This window comes from Tupaia chinensis, unplaced genomic scaffold (genome assembly GCF_000334495.1).
Source record: "Tupaia chinensis unplaced genomic scaffold, TupChi_1.0 Scaffold000582_1, whole genome shotgun sequence".
NCBI classification, from domain to species: Eukaryota; Metazoa; Chordata; class Mammalia; order Scandentia; family Tupaiidae; genus Tupaia; species Tupaia belangeri.
Window position 1 is genome coordinate 749,684 of NW_006160098.1, and position 24,331 is coordinate 774,014.

Consider the following 24,331-nt stretch of genomic DNA (forward strand, 5'->3'; position numbering starts at 1 on the left):
TGTCTCTCTCTGGTCAAATTTAAAATGAATGAATGAATAAATAAATAAATAAATCTTTTAAAAAAGTACAGTGTCCGATGATAAAAAGAAGCCTAGATTTTTAAGCAGAATGACATTTAATAAAGGGAAGGAGATGCTTTCAAAATCACTGCCAAGGAACAAGGGCTCTAGGAACAAGGTCTACAGAAAAACCACAAAACTAATGCCACAGGAGAACGGCTACCCCCTCCTCGACAAGCTGAGGAAATGAGAACTTACATCCAAGAAATTTAACTCCACCAATGTACGGCTTGGCTTCCACTCAGGAATCTAGAAGTCAATACTTAACTAAAACTCTGCCTTCAACTCAGGAACCCACGGACTGTTCACTGGAATTTCTGTTAAATAGCTGCAAAAATCCCACAGCCTTCCTGACCATATTTCCTATTAGCCACAGCAGTGGTTACAGACTTCTGTCTGCCTCTGCTTCCTTCCATGTTTCAAACAAATTACACAAACTGTATCACAAGAATACTCACTGCAAAGGGTCCTGGAAATAAGGTTTTAAGCATTTCAACCACCACAGTAGATGCAGAAAAAGGAAGGCAGGATGATCATTCATCTCCTCAATGAGATCCTCTAGGCACTTCATTTTGTCTTATAGAAACACAGGGGTATTGGAACCAGCAGATAGCGTAATGGTTACATTGCTGGACTCCCACATAGTCAACTGAGGAATTGCCCTAAATCCCAAGAGGAGAATGGAGGAGAAGCAATTGTGGTGTGGTCATCTCCCCGGGGGATGATTTCTCACTTTCTGTCTCTCTTTCTCTCTCTCTCTGTTTCTCTAGTGAGTGTATGCCCCCTATAGCAATATCTCTCCCCCCTCTCACAAAAAAAAAAAGAAAAAGAAAAAGAAAAAGAAAGAAAGAATCACAGGGATATTTTGTCATTTTCTAGCAGGATCAATCCAGAAGTCAGTAACAGGATGAACAGGAGATAAAGTTTGTAATATTTAGAGAGAAGCATGTATTCCTCCCAAACCCAGATATCAGCGATATGACCAGGTGTCTGCAGAATAGTGGCCAGCAGCTGCTCAGTGTGGGTTAGCGGCCAGGCAAATGCAGAGTGTCTGAGAAATAAAAAGCAGATTTGTTTCCACACTCATTAGGGAATTCCATTTGGAGGTCTAGCAGCTGCCCATGGTGATAAGAAACCTCAAAATTGTTTTCTTTTAAAGTCTATAATGAGCTGAATTTATACAATCAACCTAAAAGATTTTTGCTTGTTTGGCTTAGACACTGAATTTTAATTGTCCAGAGGTCTTATTTTCTGGCTCATTTCCTTTGTCATTTCATTTTTACTTTTATCTCCTTGTAACATTCCTGAGTGCAAGAGAACATTACTCTATACTCGTCATTAAATAATGTCAGCTAATATGTCAAGTCACCTCATGAAAAAGAGTGCCAAATGGAAATGACTCCCCTTCAAATTCCTGCATGGAAGGAGGAGAGAATGTATGCAATATCCATTTCTATGAGCAATAATAGGGTCATGAAATTCTTCCACCATCGTGAATACGAATAAGCAAATTATGTGTCACCATATCCATGAGTTCTAGGAGAGTGCAGGACCTATTGTCCTTCAGTCCTTTAAAGTAGCTTGAATAAAACTCTGTGGTGGTCATTGCAAAATGGCCCCACGTCTTTGCCCAGTCATGTGTCTACAATTCTTGCTGCAAAACTTTGTCATGTCCTTCCACACTGACTCTAGCCTTGACACGTGTCTTGCTTTCATTAGTAGAAAGTCCATGCATGTCATCAAAGTGAAGTTAAAAGATGCTCTCTCAATTGGCTTGCCTATTTTCACATCTCTGCTGTTTTTTATGAGTGCATACCAGGGCAGGCTACTAGAGGATAAAAGTTACATGGAACGGTGCTGGATCACTGACGTCATTGACACTGACAAAGACAAGAAAGACTGGAAAACTCTACAACCAGCCCCAAGACAAAGAGATAATTCCTGGAATAAAGATTTGATTGAAATGCTAACAAAAAGGAAAAGGGAGGGCAATTATGACCCAGCCAAAAAACTGCATTGGTTGACATTGCTCACTGACAGACAGAGGCCATATGGATTCAATTCCTGGACTACTCTATTACTCTACTATGGTGGTAGGTATCTATGGACGAAGCCATTCAGGAAGTCGAGGCAGAAAGATTGTGACATAATGAGGCACTGTCTAGAGAGCAAGAACAATTTATTTTAGAAAGTATTTCAGAGAAGAAGGCCAAGAATTTTTAGGAATCCTGGCAAAGTTTCTTCAGATGTAACAAATAGATCCAGTATCTGATATTAAATGGATGACTTGCTATATATTGACGACTGTTAAAAGCACGAGTCTGCTTTCTATCCATTAGGATTTTGTGTGTTTGTTTGTTGGTTTGGTTTTCCTCTTTTTTCCTATGCAGGAAAGAGTAAATAAAATAATACCATGAATTTTTTTTTTAAGGTTTTTGCCATAGTGCATGTGTGCTTGCTAGAGAGAGACAGTGAAAGGGGAAGTCAGAAATCACCCCCCTCCCCCTCCCCAAGGCAGGCAACAATTCCCTCTTCTCCATTTTCTTCCTGGGATTTCAGGAACACACATACATGCACCCAATGTAATTTTCAAGACATCAGGTCTGGGATTTGAACTCCGGTTGATCACATGGTAGTTCAGCACCGTAACCACTATGCCACCTGTTGGCCCAAACATCATAGAATTTTAAAGCCAAGGGTTACTTTTCAAAGAGTGTTAGCTTAGGACCAGGCAGTGGTGCAGTGTTAATGCAACTTGACCCTCATGGGAAGGCCCTGCGTATTTTGGAACCTCCCTATGCTCATGATCCAGGGCTAGCTGAGGCTTGGGGGGGAGGGTGTTGGGGGGTAGATTGTGGCATGAGGACTGTGCTGACAATGCCTATCTCTCTGTCTCTCTCATAGAAAAAAAATTAAAAAACAAAACGCTTTTTTTTCTTTTTATAGTGTTTTAGCTAAACATCACAATTGATTAAAAAAAAAATCAAAACAAAATTGTTCCCAGGTCATTTGGGGTATGGATAATGTGTGGTAAATGGCACTAATAAGGAGGTAACCCATATGTCTTGCCTCGAGGCAAGCCAGGATTTGGTGTATAGTACTGCTCTTTTTTTGTCTTTTTGTCTTTTGGTCAGGGCTTGGCAAAGTGCTGAACTTCAGAGGGTGCTGTTAGAGGTAGTCAGAGAGATGTGAGCAGGAAGTCTCAGAACACCAATGAAGAGGCATCTAACATCACTCACGTTGCCAGTGGTTAGAGCCAATGACTGGCACCAAAGCGTGGGTGGGGAAGGCTATCTACTTTTATGGCCTGAACTATCACAGGAGGACCTGGAGAATGGAACTTTCTTCCCCTCCCACAACACCTGTGCACTCAGGCACACACCCAGCTGCTTGACCGATATTTCACTTTCCATTGGCGGCGCTACGCTGATTTGGGTAAAATCCTCCCTACTCGCATGTTCATACCTTCGAAGTCCACACTGGGCATGCGTGTAACTTGCCCCTTCTGGGCACTCGAGTTCTCCTTACTAGGCCGAAAATGCACAAGCCCAGCAAAAGCCTGGGAAAACAAGCGACAGAGTCAACCTTGGTGCCAGATCTTCCTTCCTCAATGTCCATGGTAAGAACTCAAATTAGAAGTAACACCTAACCCCATTCCCCAAGCAGTTGTCACCTGGCATCTGCCACTGGAACCTAAGTATACTATTAAACTTCTTCCCCTCCACACCCCAGAGGTTTTTAGCTATAGGATGCCTCTAAGTATACTATTAAACTTCTTCCCCACCACACCCCAGAGGTTTTTAGCTATAGGATGCGTGTGCTCACCAGAAAGACAGAGAGAGACAGAGAGACAGAAAGCAAGAAATCACCCCCCAGGGGAGATGGCCACGCTGTAATCCCTTCTCCATTCTCCTCTCAGAATCTTGGGCATGCACACAGGGAGTCGTGAGTTTAGGCCACCTAGTCAGGGACTCAAACTGCGGTCGACTACATGTGAGTGAGTTTAGGCCACCAAGTCAGGGACTCAAACTGCGGTCGACTACATGGGAGTCTAGCGACATACCCATTACGTCATCTGCTGATCCCAAACTTCTTTTTTTCCTCTGTGTTTCTGGGGGTTGGGGTTTTATTCATGTCTCAAGAAACATCTCTAATGTTAGGACTCTGGGCCAAGAACTAAGCATTGCATCTCAGTAGTCCCCAGTTCTCCCATCCGATTACAATACTTCGGAGAGATGTTTATAAAATAATAAATAAATAGACTTCTGGTCACTACAATGGAATTTGAAACAGTACTACAGCGCTTTATTACTAATGTGGTTGTTCTGAAACAGTTAATATGGCTCTGAAGACTTTATGCACCTTCCATGTAATATATGCACTGCCAAATCTTGTGTAAATCTCATTTCATGAACCATGCTAGAGGAATACTGACATTGGTGCTATTCGCACAATTTTAGCAAATGAATTTTTCTTATGCCAGAAATATCCTCGTCATTTGTATTGTCTACTAGTAGCTTAAGCTTATTATTGACATGAAAAATCTATTTAAATATTTTTCCTATGGTCTTCAGCTCTGTGGAGGCCCCACAACCAATTTATCTTGTTTCCCATTAATTCATTCTCTAGCTTGCTATTATATTGGCAGTTCTATTACTAAAGATTTTGGTACTAATCCCAAGATGTCAGGTAGGCTTAACTTTTAAAAGAGAAGTATAGGAGCAGACAGTCAATGAATCTTCCCAAAGTTGTTTGTGTATAAATGCCTATTTAATTTTTTTTAAAAGCACTTCTAAATTTATAAAGTGTGCTTGGTGGAAGATATAGTTTTAAAAACTATACTCTTAAGCTGTATTATAGTAGGTCTTTCATTTAAACTACTCACTTATTTCTTCACTTTGGTAAATAAATAAGATCTTACATTCACACACAAGTTGTTTATAGCCACAAAAGATATATTACCTTAAATATTCTTCATTAGTCAAATTGCTGTGTCTAATGTAAGCCTCAGAGGCAGTTATCTTCCTATATACTTTCAGATACTTTCCCTATTGCTATGTTGAAATTATTACTAGCCCCAATATTCACTTTAGAAATAAAAAGTTTAATTTATCATTCAAGAAGCTGTACTGGAGCCAGCAGGTAGCATAGTGGTTAAGGTGCTAGACTCCTACATTGTCAACAGGGGTTCGAATCTTAGACCCAGTGGTTAGAAAATTATGCCAGGCACATGAGTGTGTATGCCCAAACTCCTAAGAGGGGAATGGGGTTGTACGATGGCCATACCTCCTGAGGGGGTGATTTCTTACTTTACCTCTCACTGTCTCTCTCTGTCTCTCTACTGTGAGTGCACATACCTTATGACAAAAACCTAAAACAAACAAACAAACAAAAAACAAAAAACCACAATAAAGAGAAAGAGAGAGAAAGAGAGAGTGAAAGTGAGAAAGGAAGCCACCAGGTCACCAGGTCTGGGACTCAAGCTATGGTCGACCATGTGGGAGTCCAACACCCTTAGCCACTACACCACCTGTCGTCCCCTCCCCAGGAAACTCATTATTTTCCACATTGTCATAAAATAATTGCTGGAATCTTAGACAGATTTTAAAGCTATCATTTTCACTTAAATCAGTTTCCGAGAATTACAGTCTGAGTACATCATTCTGTCTTTATAACTTGTCCTTTAGTATTTCTGCTTTGTACGATTTGCTCCCTTACAGATGTTTCATTTCAAAGTCCTCATAACAATACTATTTCAATGTCACTCTGATGCATGACGTATTTGAAGAGCTTTGTAAATATTTTAATGCTTATTTTTATCTCAAATTGCTATACACTCTTAGAACATTTTTGTTGAAACAACATGAGCATCACTCATCTTGATCTAGTGTAAGAATGAAATTTGGAGACTTACGCAACTAAAAATTCCAGGGCAGATGTGAATTGTGATATATCAGTACCGAAGAGCTTAGAGAATATCATCAGGTCTCTGTCTTCATCCCTGGGTAGTCTCCCAACTTCAGAAATACTTTTCCTTCATGTTGATAAATATGATCCCTAGGGGTTACTAGTGTTTCTAAAGAAAAGAGTTCTGTTTGTCTAAGTCTAGGAAAAAGAAGTCCCCGGGATGACTCATTGGCTCAATGGGGACCCCAGACCCATTCCTGAATCAACAACTATGGCTAAGTGACAACTATTATAAGGGACTGCACTTGGGTCCCCTGCCCTACACTGATGCAGGAGTCAGCTCCTCTGAAGCCACACTGAGGGGAATGTAGGTTTGACTTCTCAAAAAAAAAAAAGTGGCATGGAGCATGCAAACTCACAAACTCGCATAGCCTCATAGAGATACAAATAACACCCATGACTTTATCTGTATTTTTGTTTTGGGAGATATAAAAAAGATGAGCTTTCCCCAAGATATTTAATAAACCTTTTGGCATACTTAATAAAGAACGTATTACGGCATTTAGTCAACATCATTGGAAATCTGAGCTACTTATCAGATTCTCCGAATCCTGTTTAAGTACCTGATTTTCATAGCTAACATTTGAGAGATAAGAAAAATAAAGGAAACTTTAGTTGCAGGACTGGCAGGTGGCATGGTAGTTAAAGGTGCTGGATTCCCACATGGTCCCTTGTGGTTTGAATCCTGGATCTGGTGGCTTGATTTCTCATTTCCCTTTGTCTCTCTCTCGGTCCCTGGTCAAATTAAAAAATATGACAAAGGGAATTAAACAAATAAATCATTCTTTAAAAAAAAAACGAGAAGAAAATTTTGTAATCTAGAGAGTTGTTTGCTTAATTCTTTAGGTCATGGCTACATTCAGTACCTGAATATTTGAATTAGGATATAAAAACTCAGACACGAACCAACACTACCATGGTGGTTAAGGCAGCTGGATCAGACATGGTTGAATGTGTGGGTTAAATCCCAAACCCAGTGACTGAAAAGATACCACCTCACTCCAGACAGAATGGCTAAGATTAAAAAAATAAGAAAGGAGGGAACCAGCAGTTAGTGTAATGGCTATGTTACTGGACTCCCACGTAGTTGACCGCGGTTCGCAACCCAGACCCAGTGGCTTAAAACTCACACCGGGCGTATGTACGTGCGTGCCCAAGATCCCGAGAGGAGAATGGAGGAGAAGGAATTGCGGCGTGACCATCCCCCCGGGGGGTGATTTCTCGCTTTCTGTCTCTACGTCTCTCTCAGTCTGTCTGGCGAGCGCATGAGCCCTATAGCGAAAACCTCTCTTAAAAAATAAATAAATAAATAAATAAATAAATAAATAAATAAATAAATAAATAAAAGAATAAGAAATGTAACTATGGCTATGGAGAAAAGGGAACTCCTCTACACTGTTGGTGGGAATGTAAATTAGCACAGCCATTGTGGAAAGCAATATGGAGAATCCTGAAAAGATCTACTTATAGAACTACCATATGATCCAGCAATTCCCCTTCTGGTACCTACCCAAAGGGTAGGAATGCACTCAGTCAGAGAAACAACTGCACATCCATGTTTATTGCAGCATTATCCACAATTTCTAAGACAAGGAATGAACCCAAATGTCCATGAGTAGATAAATGAATTGAAGAAGCATGGCACAGATACACTACAAAATACTACTCAGTCACAAAAACAAAAGAGACGCTGGCATTTGATGCAAATGGAAGATTTACTGCTAAGGGAAGCAAATCAGACCAAGAAAGGCATTTTTTTGTCCCTACTCAGTATATACCAAATGTCTGTAGCAATGGCAGAAACGGGAAGATTGGAAGGTATAAAGGCAAGGAGAGCAATTATTGATGCTAAAGAGAGTGTGGGGGGAGGGTAGGAAATGGGGGAGGGTAATGGGGGAGGGAGTCAAGGGGGAAAAGAAAGAAGTAAAACATTTAAAGAACACACAAATGGAAAGTTATCTGTTGATGATAATATGTATAGTAATATCTTTTACTGAACCAATATAGCATATATTCATGATGGGAAAACTCATCTGGTATACGCTAATGACACACAGTGATTGATTGTAAAATAAATAAATAAATAAATAAATAAATAAATAACAAAATAAAACAGGAAAACATGCTGGATGCAGAGAATGTTTATAGAATGGCATCTTCCTTGCAACTTTCTCATTTTCTTTCCCCTCTCACTCTCTCTCTCTCTCTGTATGTCTCTATCTCTGTCCAGTGAGCTCAAGCATCCTATAGCAAAAAAGAAAAAAAAAAAAAAAACAAGACACATGTATAATTTGAAAAGCAAGTTGAAAAACTGAGCATGGATGTCAAATTTCTGAATAACAGTTGTTCATCTCTTAGTCAAATAAAAATCGTTCTACCGATCGGTAACATAATGAGCTCAATACATCCTCTTTCTTTATCCAGGTTTTACCCTGAACAACTAGCAGACTCTCAGCCAGTTCCATCTACTAACCAAAAAACTAATCCTATTTCCAGGGACTCCAAAAGGAAAGGATGCCCATTTATTCAGCAGTTACGTATCAAATGGCTATTATGTGTCTGATACGAGAAGTAAATCAACCAATTAAAAAAATTATGCCTTTATACAACCTATTTTGTAATGGACAAAGACATAGCAAGTCTATTGTTTCCTTCCCTTCCCACTTTCTGAGAGGTAATTTTTCTATTTTTTTTCTCAACCATTACTATCGGTATCTTTCTTGGTTTGTTAAATTTATTAGTTAGTACTTACCAAGTACTATTCGAAGTATGATTTTGGCATGATTAAAAACTAATTTGATGAGACCATGCCTTTAGCTATGAAACCACCCAAGAAAGTCTGAACTTACAGAAGAGTAAGCCTATAATCTCCTAGCCTACCTCACCCTGTTTGTAAGACTTCATGTACTTTTGTAAATAATAGCTCTGCAAAAAATCAGTCAGCTGGAACATAGCCATACTCATTCATGTACATGTCAACTGTACTGTTTTTTTATGCTGTAACAACAGAATTAAATATTTGCAAATGAGACTAGACAACTTGCAAAGTTTATCCAAGTCTTAGCAAAACATAAATAAATTAATTAATTAACTAGTTAATTAATTAAAGCTTGCCAACCTTTGGGCTAGACAGTTGACCTCGAATCTATTGGGTACATCTGATGAAGTTTCTCATTCACTACGTCCACATCTACTGGTGTTTGGCCTATGGAGAAGCCTCATTCTCGTACCTCAAGATGAAGCCTCCTTAGAGGTCTCCTGGATCTCCTTGTACACTCGGTGTCATGTTTATATTGGATCTGCTCCATTCTAAAACCTAATGTATGCCAGGTGTCAATGACACGACTCTATTTTTACTAGTGTATTTGTTCTAATCAGCTCAACAGGGAGGTGAGGTGCAATGTGTTGGCAGCCCACAGATGGGACAATGATGTCACAGATAGGCTGACAGAGAAATGGGGTCATTTCTTCTTTTTCTTCTCACAACCACAATTACTGTTTCTAACACACCTTATGTTCATACTGTTTTATTTCCTTGTTGTGAAATGGTATTTAGGAAAGGAAAAATACAGAGAAATTTATACACACACACACACACACACACACACACACACACACAGAGCATGCTCTGACCTTTAATAAAAGGAAAAAGATCAGAGAGAGAGAGAAAAAAAAACCATGAACAGAATTCTGAATAAGACTCAAATACACATTCTTTCCTGCAGGAGGATAGGACTTCATCAAGCAGGGAAGTGATTAGCGGATAATTGCTATAGTATCCAATTAGAACATTTTAAATATCATGGCCACAGCTATAGAAGCCCCACTGAAAATGAGCCAAAATGAAACATTCTCAGGTTCATAAGTGCAGCTCTCCAGTGATGGGCTGTACACCAGAGGCCTTGCCAACCCGTCTGCATGACTGTTCTTCGAGGTGACACATTTTCTTCATCTGTTAGCCCTAATTGGGACAGTTAGAGCAGTGAGCAGGGGAGGCTGCTGCTGATTAAGATAGGTCCCTGAGGATTTGGAGTCAAGGGATGGACTGTGAAACCAATGTCAGAGCTTATGGCCAGGAGACTCCGAGACATGGATGCCTCTGGAATAAGCAGCAGAAGCCTTGCAAATTCTTTGAGAAAAACACCACTCTTTTGACTGTCTTCTAAATAATAACTTTTCTGACACAGATTACAAGAAGAACAAGTTCCCACTTCCACTTGGGGAGCTCTCTATCCTTTGTAAATTGAAAAAACAAGGGAGGCAACTACTTTATAATAAAGAATCTGTATTCTATCATCGTTGTTTCCAAGGAGAAAGTGAACCATTTTTATTTCTGGTGTGATGCCAAGCTCTCCTTGAAAACCTGAGCCGGAGATGCAGCACCTCTTGTATGGAGGTGATTCCCCCCCTCCAGCTTCAAATTGCCGTCTTGATCTTCTGATTACCTAAAACTGTTTCTCATACATCTGTCATAACACATAACAAGATATTCAACGGCATGTCTGACAACCAATGTGAAAAGCTATTTAGTTCCCAGTCTATCTTTTCCAAATGGTAGTACATTGATCAGCCAGGCAGTTTAATGAATCTGCCATCTTGTATCAGCTGTTCTTCTCTAAATTAAGTCATATTCCATATAAAAACCTTATTGTTATTCAGGGCACTTCCCAGCTACAGCTGTAAGATTCGATTAAATCAATATGTTCCTATGAAGAACAGCTTGATGGGGGAGGGAATGTAAAAATGCACAGGGTAACAAGAAAACGCAGGGTATCATTCTACTAATAAAGTTCTAAGGTGTGTTCTCATATCCTTGAAACGTCTCTTTTCAGAGACTCTCCCTTTGAAGTCTAAAGTGTTATTGCCCTCAAATGATATGTGTAATGTTACTCTTTGAAAATGAAATGGTAAGTTTTGAGAGGGCTCTTTTTGCAATATATTTTACACATGCAAGGCCAGGTGCTTGTCCTAGAATATTTAGTTAGCCAAGTGAGTTGTCTTCATTTATCTAACAATATGAATATAAACTGCACTTGTACCATCTCAATCCTTGTCTCCGCTTTCAATTATAAACTCTCCCTGACAGTCTAATCCTGTTGAATGATAGGTAAAATCGGAAGCACTGTTGAATTTATGTGCAAAAGAGACAAACTTAATGTTTAATTCCAGGTTTTCCTATTGACTGTGTTGTGAACTAAGCCAGAATGATTTAACTCTTTTTTATAAAGTGGGTCACTTTGTCCTTGTTTCTTTCCCAGTGTCACGCGTCTCTTACTCATTTTTTATTTTTTGGTATCCTTAGGAGCTTTATCCATCCCTTACTCATTGAAAGTCAAGTACATGGTGGGCATTCTAAAAATTTCTGTGAAATGAATGAAAATGGTATGACATCTTGTAAAGCTCCATGCCTCCCGGTAATGCTCAGGCATTATTGTGCATTTTAGGCTGATGTGTGTTAATGATGCAGTAAATAATCCATCTTCTTCACCCTGTACTGTGCCTTCACCCCTTCTTTTGAGATTGTAGTTTTTCTTTCTTGTGATAACATTATTTTCTTACCTTTGACATTCACGAGTCATGGACCTTGTGTTCACCAGCAGAAAATGAGAAAATGAATGTTCCATGTAAGTTTAGGCAATAAAAGCATTGCATGTTTTACTTGCACTTATCCTCTGCTCTTACCACGAGAACAAGGCCCAGTAAGCCTATTTATCCAACTAATATGAGAGACATAGAACATTTACAAACTGAATTGCAGGTGAGAACCTCCTAGCCAAGTACAGGCTAGATTCGCTAAAACCTTACTAAAAGGAAGAAAAAAAAAAGAAAAGAAAACGGAAAGTAAATGTTTATTATCCTGTGCCCATGAGATTTTGGTGGTTATTAATTAAGACACAAGTAGCTCACTAATAAGCTATGCAAGGTAAGTCCTTTCTTAATAAACGATGACTGTGTACTGTGTAACGACACATTCCTAGGGAAGGAAAGGTGAAAGGACAAACATGGCATAGATGTAGCTCAGCCCTCAAGAAGTTGAAGAGTCACTGTGGTTTCATGGGGCCAGGTGGTTGTGCAGGGATGGCATAGCTGGAGCCACACGGAGGGTTCTGGGCTCATGTCCAGAGACCTTCCTGAGAACACCAGGACTGCATGCATGCCTGTGATCCAGGATGACTGACACTATGGATTGCAGCAGGGGGACTTTGATGGAGGTGCCTCTCTGTCTCTCTTTCTCTCTCTCTCTCTCTCCCTCTGTCTCTCTTTCATGGAAGAAATAAGTACATACTCTATCAAAAAGTTATTATGGATATAGAAAAGTACATGTCATTGCATGTATACATGTAATACAATACCAAAAATTATAAGAAATATAGTATAAAATCTAAGGTAGCAAAATTGTCCTGTGGAGGTCAGAGAAGATTCATTCATTTATGCATTTATTCAATAAATATTTAGAAAATGCTTGTGCCTATTCTGTGTTGAGTATTGGGAAAGCAGTGATTTGCTAAGCCACCCTGCTGAAGGGTGATTTCTCACCTTCCCTCTCTCTTACTCTCCAGGGAGTGCACATGCCCAATGACAAAAACCTAAAATAAAAAAAAAAAAGAAGCCCTTACTAAAATGTTGATTATTTATATTATGATAAGAGTAAAAGAAGAGATAATAATTATACTTTGGAGGGAAGCATGGCAGAGGGGAAGAACAGAATGTGTAAACGTGATGTAGCATCATGCTTAACTCCTCAAAGAACAGTCAGGGTACCAGTGTGGCTAGTACACTGAGGGGGACATAATTTATGATGATCTAATAAATACAGGCTAGATCATGTGATAATGTATAGAGCTGGGTCTATTCTTTTTTTTTTTCCTATCTTTTTTGGTTTTTGGTTTTTTTTGAAAGGTTTTTGCTATAGGGCACATGTGCTCGCTAGGAAGACAGAGACAGAGAGACAGAAAGCAAGAAATCACCCCCCACGGGGGAGGCCATGCCACAATTTCTTCTCCTCCATTCTCCTCTTGGGATCTTGGGCACGCACGCACATGCGCCTGGCGTGAGTTTAAGCCACTGGGTTCAGTACTCCAATCATAGTCGACTACATGAGAGTCCAGCGACGTAGCCATTATGCCAACTGCTGGTCTCGATTTGGGTGTATTCTGAATTAGGAGGAAACAGTTGGAGATTTTTAGTGAGGGAATTCATGATCTGACATTTAAAGAGGCTTTCATGTTGGCAAAATACTAAGAGGTGCAAACCTTATTTGATGATTATAATGCAGGAGGCAAATGAGGGTGTCTTGAACCAGAGATTGATAAACAGTCAGTGCTGAGTTGATTTTGAGGTAAACAGAATTTGATTATACATTGACCATATGCTATGAAATCAGAATCAAGAATTGGTTTAATATGTCCAGCCTAAGGACATGGAAATATGGAGTTCCCAACTATTGACATGGGGAAGACTTTGGGATGAGGGGTTTGCCTGAAAGAATATAAGGAATTTAATATTAGACATACTACGTTGGAGATATTTTTCAAGTGGAGATGCAGTCATCAGTCAAATTTACGAGTCTAAAGTTCAGGAAAGAGATTCATGCTGGAGACATAAATTTGAAAGTTGTTGACACGTTACAAAATTTAAGGCCATGAGGCTGGATGAAATCACCCACTATGTAACTGAGATAGATTGGGACAGAGTCCTAGGAATTCCACATTTTAAATGTCAGGGAGATTAGAAGAAAGACCAAGATGGTTCTATCTGTAAAGCAAAAGAAAGAATAGCAGAACATGGTGTATTCTGAAAACCAAGAATCAGGCAATAATCAACTGCTCCATGATCAACCAGGCCAAACGCTGCTGATAGGAGAAAGTGAAATACAATAGAAGCATCAAGGGAAGATCTTTGCTTTTATCGTAAGATTACAGCACATTTGTGAGTGATGAGAAATATTCAGAAGAAACAAATACACACAAAACAATAGAATTAGGAGAGGCCAAGGATAATTGCTAGAATTATGTCTTTGAGTAGCCAAGAGGGGGCAGGACCTGGAAAGCTGGTTCCTATACCTGAATATCCAGGTCCTTGCACAAGGCTAGCTGGATTAAAAAAACATTGGCAGACGAATTTTTCCCATGAGTAATAAATAAATAAATAAATGAAATATAAAATTAAAAAAAAACTTTTTGGAAAATAACTCATTATTTATTCAATTTTACAGAAGCAACAACTTGCCAGTTACATGAATAAATTTGTTCCACTTCCTTAAAATGGAGAGGTTAAAAACATGGTATTTCTCTAATACCGAAGTACAAAATCCCCTATGGAACATAATGTAATTCTAATGAAAATGATGCATTTCTCTCATTAGTTATTTGTGGTTCCATAAATATCTAAAGCTAATCACCCTTATGTTGAGTACTGTTATACAAGTTGATGAATATTAATTGCTAATTAGTATGCATCTGGATTTAGTGTTCACATGGAACATGCATATACAATTAGTAAAAATCTTCACTAAAAATGGAATTACTGTTTTATTACCTAATTTCTTCTAACTCTACCTACACTATCATCCCTGTCTCAAATGCAAGTATCTTCTTCATTTTATTTTTATCTGATTGATCCCTTTGAAACAAAAAGAATATTATTGCTCCATACAATTGTAATAATTGCTCAGGACCAGCAGATGGTGTAAGGGTTATGTTGCTAGACTCCCATATAATCCACCATGATTCGAGTCCTAGACCTGGTGGCTCGAAACAGGAGGGACTGCTATGCCGCAATCCCTTCACCTCCGTTCTCCTCTTGGGATTTTTGGGCATGCTCGCACACGTGCCTGCTGTGAGTTTTAAGCTGCCGGGTCTGGAACTGGAACTGCGGTCAACACCATGGGAGTCCAGTGATGTAAGCATTAAGCCATCTGCTGATCTGACTGATGGCATTTTTAATGAATATAATGTGGCAGTAGTACTAGGTATCACTCCCAAGATGGGGTTGTAAAAAACATTAGCTTCAATTTGGGTCTTTTGCTAACTCCCTTTTGAGTGGAGTGAGCTCATTCTCGAGGAATGCGTTGCCGTAGAAGTCCTATAGAAGGGTCACATGGATTAGATTGGAATGGATCACCTGAGGACTACCAGCGACTTCTTGAGTCAGCTTGCAGGAGAATCTTTTGAGTCTTCCCAGTAACTTTGTAGCCACAGAAGTGCATTCCCCAGTTCCAGTTGAGCCTTTAGATGACTAAAGTCTGATCAACAACCTGCTTGAAACCACATAATGGATCTTGAGCCAGGGCTGCTCAGCTAAGCCATAACTGGATTTCTTACCCATTAAACCATGTGATAATAAAAGTGTATTGTTCTAAACCATTAAATTTTGAAGTAAGTTGTTATGTAGTAGAAAATAACTAATACAATAGGTATGCAATGAGAGAATTAGGCAAAACCAAAGAAATGTTAAGTCTTAAATGTGTATTAGATCATCAGAAATATCACAATGTATTTTTCATGACTCCTGAAAACTCAGTATGTGTGTATATTTATATATATTACAATTATATTTATTTACTTTCAAAAAACATTTTTATGACTGAATGAAATTATTTTCTATTGTTTATTAAAGGAATGATTTAATTTCTTTTTTGTAAGGCATGTAGTATATTAGCTTGACTCTTTTCCTTGAGTGAAGAAATCTTGGTCTGCTGTGACTATGCTCTTACATTAAGGCACTTATGGAAACTAACTGATGAAGGAAACAATATATTTTTATATGTTCTATACTTAATCCCTTATTCATAGCAGAAAGTCTCAGACAATTAGCACTCAGTAATGACTATAATTATACAAATATCTTCATAACATGTAGATTTGTCAATTCATAATATTGAAATTGAGTCAACCCTCCAAGTCTCTAAACAAGTATTTTTCACTCTGTATTTTAGTCAACCAGTTGATTAATTACAAGTCGTTGGCTTTTTTTTCTTTTAAGAGAAATTTTTGCCAGAGGAAGCATGCGCTCTCTGAAGAGACAGAAGTAGACAGAAAGACAGAAAGTGAGATATCACCCCAGAGGGGGATGGCCATGCCATAATCCCTTCTCCTCCATTCTCCTGTTGGGATTTTTGGACATGTACACACACGTACCTGGCATGAGTTTTAAGCTGCCAGGTTAGGGACTTGAACTGTGGTCGACTATGTGGGAGTCCAGTAACATAACCATTATGCCATCTGCTGGTCCCACAATTTGTTGTTTTTGATATGCAATGATGTTTATAACCATAGCAGCCACTGAAGAGATATGTACCCTATTTTCTATGTTATAGCTGTTGAGATTAATACTTTTCTTGGAAATTTAAAGTTAATAAGTGAGAAAAAATTTAGAAATAACGTTCAGATTTATAGCTATAGTTCTTTAATTGATCACTTACCTGATTTAGTTAATGTGGTTCTCAGAACACTGACTGATACTAGTACAGTATTCTCATCTATTACACCGGAAGTTCTAATTAACTTGGGTTGAGCAATGAGCAATCTTTATAGAATTATAAATATTTATCCACTGCTTCCTATATGCTCATAGATCTTTGGAAGTTATCCTTGACGCTCGATTTCTGAAAGAAAGAACACGAACTTCATATGGTATGCCGTAATACTGAGTGGGCTTGCACACCCACACCTACATAGTGTTTTTGTATTTGAGAGCTCTAATTTGTCTCTTGCTACAAAATAATACAGGAAAATCCTTGTTTGTAATGAGGACTATGAGAAAATGTATTTCTTAAAATTAAACTGCTAATTGCATAAGTTACCAGAGCAGCAGCAGTATATTTTGCACATGTTAATGGTAAAAGAAAAATCAATTTTCGAAAATTAGAACATCAGTATTTCTAGCAGCCCGCTAGAACAAGAAAATATAAACTTGTGTTTGATTAATCAACTAAAAGTGGTAAGAACGAAATGAACCCTTAATCATAAAAATTAATTCAGGAAAATTACTAACAAGTAGGACAACATGTAATTTAATTATATAAATCGCTAGAGGACTGAAGCTAGTAAATATGATGTATAAAACATCTATTTGAAACAGATCATAATTTTAGTGTACATTAGGCATTATCTACTCTGTTGCATTATAAAATAGCATACAGAGTCTTCAAAATAGTTTTCAAAGGTAATTCCTATTGGAATCACTGTTTATAGTTACCTTAAAATTTTTAGATCATAAGTTAATTCATTAAGGAACTTGAACTAGATCAGTAGTGTGTGTTTTTGTTTGTTTGTTTTGTCAAGAGGGTGCTCACTAGGGAGAAACAGATGGGAAGTGGGATGACCATGCCATCATCCTTTCTACTTCCTTTTCCTCTCAGGGCTTTTTATGTATTTAATTTATTTACTTATACCGGTTTTGGCCACGGGACATGTGCACTCACTGGGGAGGGAGAGAGAGGGAGAGACAGTGAGAGGGAAAATAAGAAATCATTCCCCAGGGAGGATGGCCACTCTACAATCTCTCTGTTTTTCTCCTGGGATCTTGGGTATGCATGCACACACTCCTGGTGTGATTTTCAAGCCATCAAGGTCTTGGACTTGAACCACAGTCGACCACGTGAGAGTCTAGTGATGTAATCATTCTCCTTTCAGGATTTAGGGCATACACACACACACACTCAGTGTGTTCTCAAGCTCCCGAATCTGGGATTCAAACCACACCATCAGCCATATGGGATCCAGCTACCTAAACCACCACACCACCAGCTGATCCTTTAGGTGATTTTAAAATGTTTTGAAGGAAGTGAACATGTGTATATGCCCATGAACACTCACATATACATATGTACATACATACACATGCATATGAACACATGAGGCACACACATAGACCCAATGGGCACTCATGTATTTATCATACATGCCTAATCCACCCATGTGTACCCACACACAAGGGAGAAGCAGCTGCCTTAGATTTCAACACAGATTGCTCTGGAGCCCAGTCCCAGCCTCAAGTAGTACTCACCTGCAATGACTATGCCAAACTGGGGAAGTTTCAAGTCAGGCTGGGGTTGACGCTGTGTTACTCTGGCTTATTCCACCAAATGAACTTATACTACCTTACAGAACAGTAACAGAAGACTTTGTATTACCTATCTATTCATGATTGCTTAAAGAACGATTAGTAACTGTAAGGCTCTTGTTTCTTTGAAGCAAATTCACACCTGATTAAATGAGGAAGAAATTAAAATAGCGACTGTTGGTCTTCTAGGATTCTGTAAAATCTCTTATCACAACAACTCTTTGTAATACTAATGTTATCGAGGTCATTTTTGTGTGACTTGTAATATTTTTGACTTCTCCACTTTTTACTCTATACTCTGTCTTGAAATTAGTACCTAATAGCATAGAGAAAACTGAATTTTTTTTTCCTTTTTTTGAAGAGGTTTTTTGTTTTTGTTTTTGTTTTGCTATAGGGCGCGTGCACTCGCCAGACAGACAGAGAGAGACAGAGAGACAGAAAGCGAGAAATCACCTCCCAGGGGGGATGGCCATGCCACAATCCCCTCTCCTTCCATTCTCCTCTTGGGATCTTGGGCACACATGCACACGTGCCTGGCGTGAGTTTAAGCCACCAGGTCCAGGACTCGAACCGGGGTCATCTACATGGGAGTCCAGCGACATAGCCATTACACTAACTGCTGGTCCCACAACTGAAATTCTTTGCTGCTATTTCTCAGCTCTGTATCTCTGGTGATTATATTGATCTTTAGCCTAACCCACAAGGTCTACATTTCCATCCACTGGCTAGAGTCATCATCAGGACATACCATAAGAGCAGGCGATGCAACAACATCCTAATTAAAGAATTCAACTAGTCCTCTCATGCTTAGTTGTCCCCAAACTTTGTTCTGCTCTCATCTTTCCTACACAGGACCATTTTATCAATCCATGGCCAAATCTTTATATCTTTTGAATCTTTATTTTCTTCTCCAGTGTCTGACAATATTTGTACACGTCTATCTATTTCTTGACTGTCTTAATCACCTCCTAAGTGCCCTCCTTTCCTTCAGTCTCAGCCTCATCTACTTATACTCCATATGACAAGATAGAATCACTCATGTCAGTGCAGATTCGAGCATGCCTCTCTTCTATACAAAAAGCTTCCAGTGACCTATCATTATTTCCAGAATAAGGTAAAGCATGGCAAGAAATTTATTCTAAGATCTTGGTCCCCTGACCCCCATACGCATCTTGCCACATAAAGCAGTTGCTATTTCCTGTATGCAATATGAGCTCTCTCAGAGCCTGGTCTCACATACAATGCTCCCTTGCCAGGCTTACTCTGTCCCCTCACTTTTGGAAAAGGAATCATCTCAGCATTTCTTATTTCTGTTGGGAAAGCAAATCAAGATGCTTCTTCTTTCTGCTTCTATGGCATTTGAATACCCCCAAATCAAAGATTTGTTTTCTGCTGATCTCTAAGATCTTGAAGAGAGTTATTTTATGAAGCAGTGTGGCTTTTTAGTTAGCCTTTTCTCTGTACTTGTCTGAAAAACAAGCAAATAATGGGAGAAATTTCTTACTGCACACACTAGAAGTATATAAAGATCAGTGAGCCTCTTGCATGCATGTTTTTTTTCTCACTCTCTTTCATCTTTCCCCTGCTTCACGTTGGAATATTTCCTTTATCCTCTCTACTACTTAACAAGCTTCTGTATGTGGTACGAAACATAAAAACATGGCTTCCCTTTTTTAGATAGACACGCTATCAACACACAAAATCCAAAGAGCAAGAGATGATTTCCTTCTACTGAACTAATTATTAAAATTCTTGGAGAAGACTCATATTGTTTTCTTGTGCCACAGGCTCACCTCTGGGCCTGTCTCTGTGATATGTGAGTTTGGGTGCGAGGATTGAGGACTGCTCATCCCTGGCACACATTCTTCTAGTGATACGGCCCAAAACTAGAATGTCTTCTCTACCATTTTCAGGCATCAACATTCTGGCATTCTTGGTCACATACCAACCTATTGTAAAATTTCCCTGGGACAAGTGTGTTGGACTGTGTTATTATAAAGTGAGTTGGGGGGGTGGTGAAGGATGCTGATCTCTCACATGGCTGACTGCGGTTCAAGTCCTGGACCTAGTGACTTACTTTCTCACTTTCCTTCTCTCTCTCTGACCCTCTCCAGTCAAATAAAAATAAAAATAAATAAATAAAGTTAAATTAAAAAAAAAAAAAGAAAGAAAGAACGTGAGTTGGATTGGGCAAGTCCTTGGCCAATCAGAAGAGTGCTAAATGCTTCCAAATTCTAAATCAGTCTATTGTTTTCTGTCAAAGTACCAGTCATAAAGCAAACTTTCAGTCATGTGAACCACTCACCCTCAACCCTCAACTTTTTCATGAAGCCTAATTTGTAGTAAGTTATTCAATCTTCCCCTGAAACAGGTTAGGTTAAAATAAATTATAATTATCAGTAACTTTTTTTCTTCTGAAGCTCTATTTGATTTTCCTAGACAATGTGGACAAAGTATGAGTTCCTGTAGAAAGGAAATCCTTTATGTTTGAAGATGGTACTTTTAGTAGACACTTGTGACATACTGAGTTCAGTGAAATGTTAAAAAGATTTTTTTTTTCAATCCAGTGAAGTTTTGAATATTGTCTTTCTGGAGAGATAAAGAAGTTTGTCACACATTGACAAGGTTTCTATCTTTTCTTTTCTTTTCTTTGGAGAGGTTTTCACTATAGGGCGCGTGCACTCACCAGACAGAGAGAGGCATAGAGACAGAAAGCGAGAAATCACCCCCCAGAGGGGATGGTCCTGCCGCAATTCCTTCTCTTCCATTTTCCTCTCAGGATCTTGGGCACGCACGCACACGCACCTGGCGTGAGTTTTAAGCCACCAGGTCTGGGATGCGAACCACGGTTGACTACGTGGGAGTCCAGTGACATATCCATTACGCTAACTGCTGGTTCCCTCTATCTTTTCTTAAACTGCATGTATTTCATTTTGTATGAGAGCTTTTTAACATGACAAAGGCATCACCAGGGCTGACATTTGCTTTTGGAAACTAAAGTGAGAACTCCTCTTCCTAATGCAAGAGTATGCCTTTAACAACAATTATGCTGTTACATGGGTGTCCAAATGCCAGGGAAACAATAAGTATGTCCGACAGTGAAAAACAATCTTCCTCTAGTAATACCACTTATAAATAGAACAATTGTATGAAGAATCAAAGGAACTGGAAACACACACACACACAAAGATTTATAAAAAGGAAGCAGCATATAAAGTCTTTATCCAAAGCAGTATAAAGTTTAAATGTGTAATTATTCATTGTCCGGTGTTTCTAGGAAAGATCATTGTAGTTGCCTAAGGGAAAGACAACATTAAAATGTGGGTGAGTTCTTCATTATAAGCAAGAGAGCTCTAGTTTTTCTATATAAAGCACCAGATATCTTTATATTAGTGCAAAGAAAGACAGGAATGTCAAGATTAAGAGTTTAGTTGTTTTTTTTTTTCCCGTGCTTATTTGTTTTATTCTTATTTTATTTGCACAAATTTAATTTTTCAGAGTAAGTCAAGCCTGGTCTTCTTAACCTCAAGTTCTACATAAAACCTTCACTGACTTGCTAACCAGACTCGAAAGATCTGCTGTCAATGACACTCCCCAGGAGCTACAGAAGGACTCTGAGCACACTTAATCTAGAGTCAATAGCTCCTTGGAGCCTGGCTTCTTCCAGTGAACTATAACAAATAGACGTGACAATTACCAAATCAAATGGGAACATGCTTTTCACATTACTTTTATTTTAAAAGTTTCTTCCATGAGGGGAAGAGAAAGAAAGAGTGAGAGAAGGAAAGGAAGAGAGAGGCATTCCCAGCAGGATATGCCCGCTGCAATCTGCCCCAGCCTCAGCCAGCAGGCATCCGGGCATGTGTACAAGCCTGCCGTATTTCCACATGGCTGACCGTGGTTTGAGTCCTAAACCTGGTGGCTTCAAAATTACGCCAAGCTTGTGTGCACGCATGCCCAAGATCTTGGTAGAAGAATGGAGGAGAAGGGATTTTAGCATGGCCATCGCCCCTGGGAGGTAATTTCTCATTTTCCCCTCTCACTGTCTCTGTCTCTCTCTCCAGTGAGCACACATACCTTATGGCAAAATCCTTTAGGATAAGCAAACAACAACAAAAACAACAATGAAAAAAAAACCCCAGGTCTCTAGGAGTCAGGTCTACATAAAAAAACAAGGTGTGATTGACTGTTTTTAAAAATAATTAGAATAATAATAATACTGATTGGGGAAAACATAGAAAAAATATTGAATGTTGAAGTGGGGAGATTAATGTCTCTGTATTGACTGACATGCATGGCATTCCCTTTTGAAAAAGCAATGTAATATACTGTAAAGTTATATGCAATCCAATGTAATATAAAGAAGATTATGATGATAATAAAAAATTTAAAAAAAAATAAAAAAACAAGGCATGTGGGAAAATGTGTTTCATCCTTACTATTGGAACATGAGTTATAGAAGAACGCAAGTATGATAAAAGAAAAAGGGAGTAAAGTAGGAAGAAAAGATATTTCCTGAAGAGGAATGTTGATGGACAAGCAGATGTAGTGGAAAATGAGAACTGGAGTGTGTGCACACAGAAAGCAGAAACAAAGAAAGTTGTGCCAGATTTTCAATATTGGGTTGATTTAGAACTCAGACTTAGAGATAGAGCTGTCATTTATTGAAGAGCCCTGCTTTCTCACATCCAAACACTGGGTCAGCTGCCAAGTTATCTTTACAGTATAGATGTCTTTTTTTTTTTTTTTCCTTACACAAATCCTAAGCATGAATTCAAGACCTTCCCCAATAAAGATCTAGCCCATCCTCCTAATCATAATGTTTTGTTTGTTCATGTCTTCAGTAGTACTTATTTGAAGCCTAGTAGTCTTCAGGCCCACTGCTAGATGTGGAATAGAATAGAACAAGACAGATGCTGGTTCCTACAACATGGGTTCATGGTCTTGATGGAAAGACAAATATGGCAGGTAATTTTCAAACTTGGCTTTTAGTTGAAATTTTAATGGGTGTAAAGAGACATACCATGTAACAGAGGGATTTACCCAATTCTTTACTGTCAAAGAAATGTATCCCAAGGAAATGAGGTTGAGCTTTGCTCAAAAGGTGAGTAGGCATTTGGTGTTACCTACAGAGATAGACATTGGCTCTGGGGGTGGAAGGGGTCAGATCATTCCACGCAGAAGGGAAAAGCATGTGAGACGCCCTTAAGGTAGTCATGAGTAGGCATAGCCCACTGGAGGACATGAACATGCTTACTTTGCACAGATGGAGGCCAAGAGAATCCTCAAGGATTGCCAGATCAGGTCTAAAGGGAGCAAGAGGAAACTGCATCATTGGAGCAGTGGAGAGTCGGGTGAAAGGAGGAGACTGGTGATGAGATCATGGGGTTTCTGGACCCAAAGAAGCAAATACAAGCACTGGCTTAAATCAGGTTGGGGGACTTTCAATGTAAAAGGAAATCAAAATAATGTGAGGCCTTCTAAAATAAGAGGCTGAAACTTTTAACAGGAGCCAGACACTGTAGGTTCTGGGAGTGGGGAGGGGAGGGCAGCATTTTAAGGCTTGAGGTCTTTACTGAGAGCAACTGGAAATCACTGCAGTTTTCTAAGGTCGGGAAGGACGAACTCATACCTTGCATCTTTAGAAAGAGCAACACACCCCCGCAAGGGTGGCATAGTCTGTGTGCTTAGACTGCAGTGCTGGAAACCAGACGGTTGATGTGGATTTGAATCCTCATCCTGTTCACCGCTGTGCACAAACTCCAGATGAGCTGGAGGGCTGAGGGAAGGAGATCATAGATGATCGGGACTTGTCAAAGGTGCTGCCCCCATTTCTCTCTCTGTCGTGCATGCACATAAGCTCTCTATGATGAATAAAATAAAGTGAAAAAAAAGTATGCCAGCCTAACCACAAAGTGAAGACTAATGGCCAGAGATAAATGTGCATGAGAGAGGAGCAGGTGGGAGCTTTTCTCATTCATTGTTTCCTGAATGTGCTCCATGCCTTCCCACACTTGTAAGACAGCTTCTTCCTTTTGAAGTCTGTCACCTTGTCAACCTCTTGTCCTATCTCAACCTATCAAGTACCATATGTCCATTACCCAGCCAAAATGCTTCTTCCTTCATACATCTAACCATCAGTTAAGCTCATAGGTGGTTTTGAGAGACCATCTTATCCTCCAGGAATGAATTCCTCTTACTTGCTCCTGATTCATTTACACTTACAACCTTTTTATAC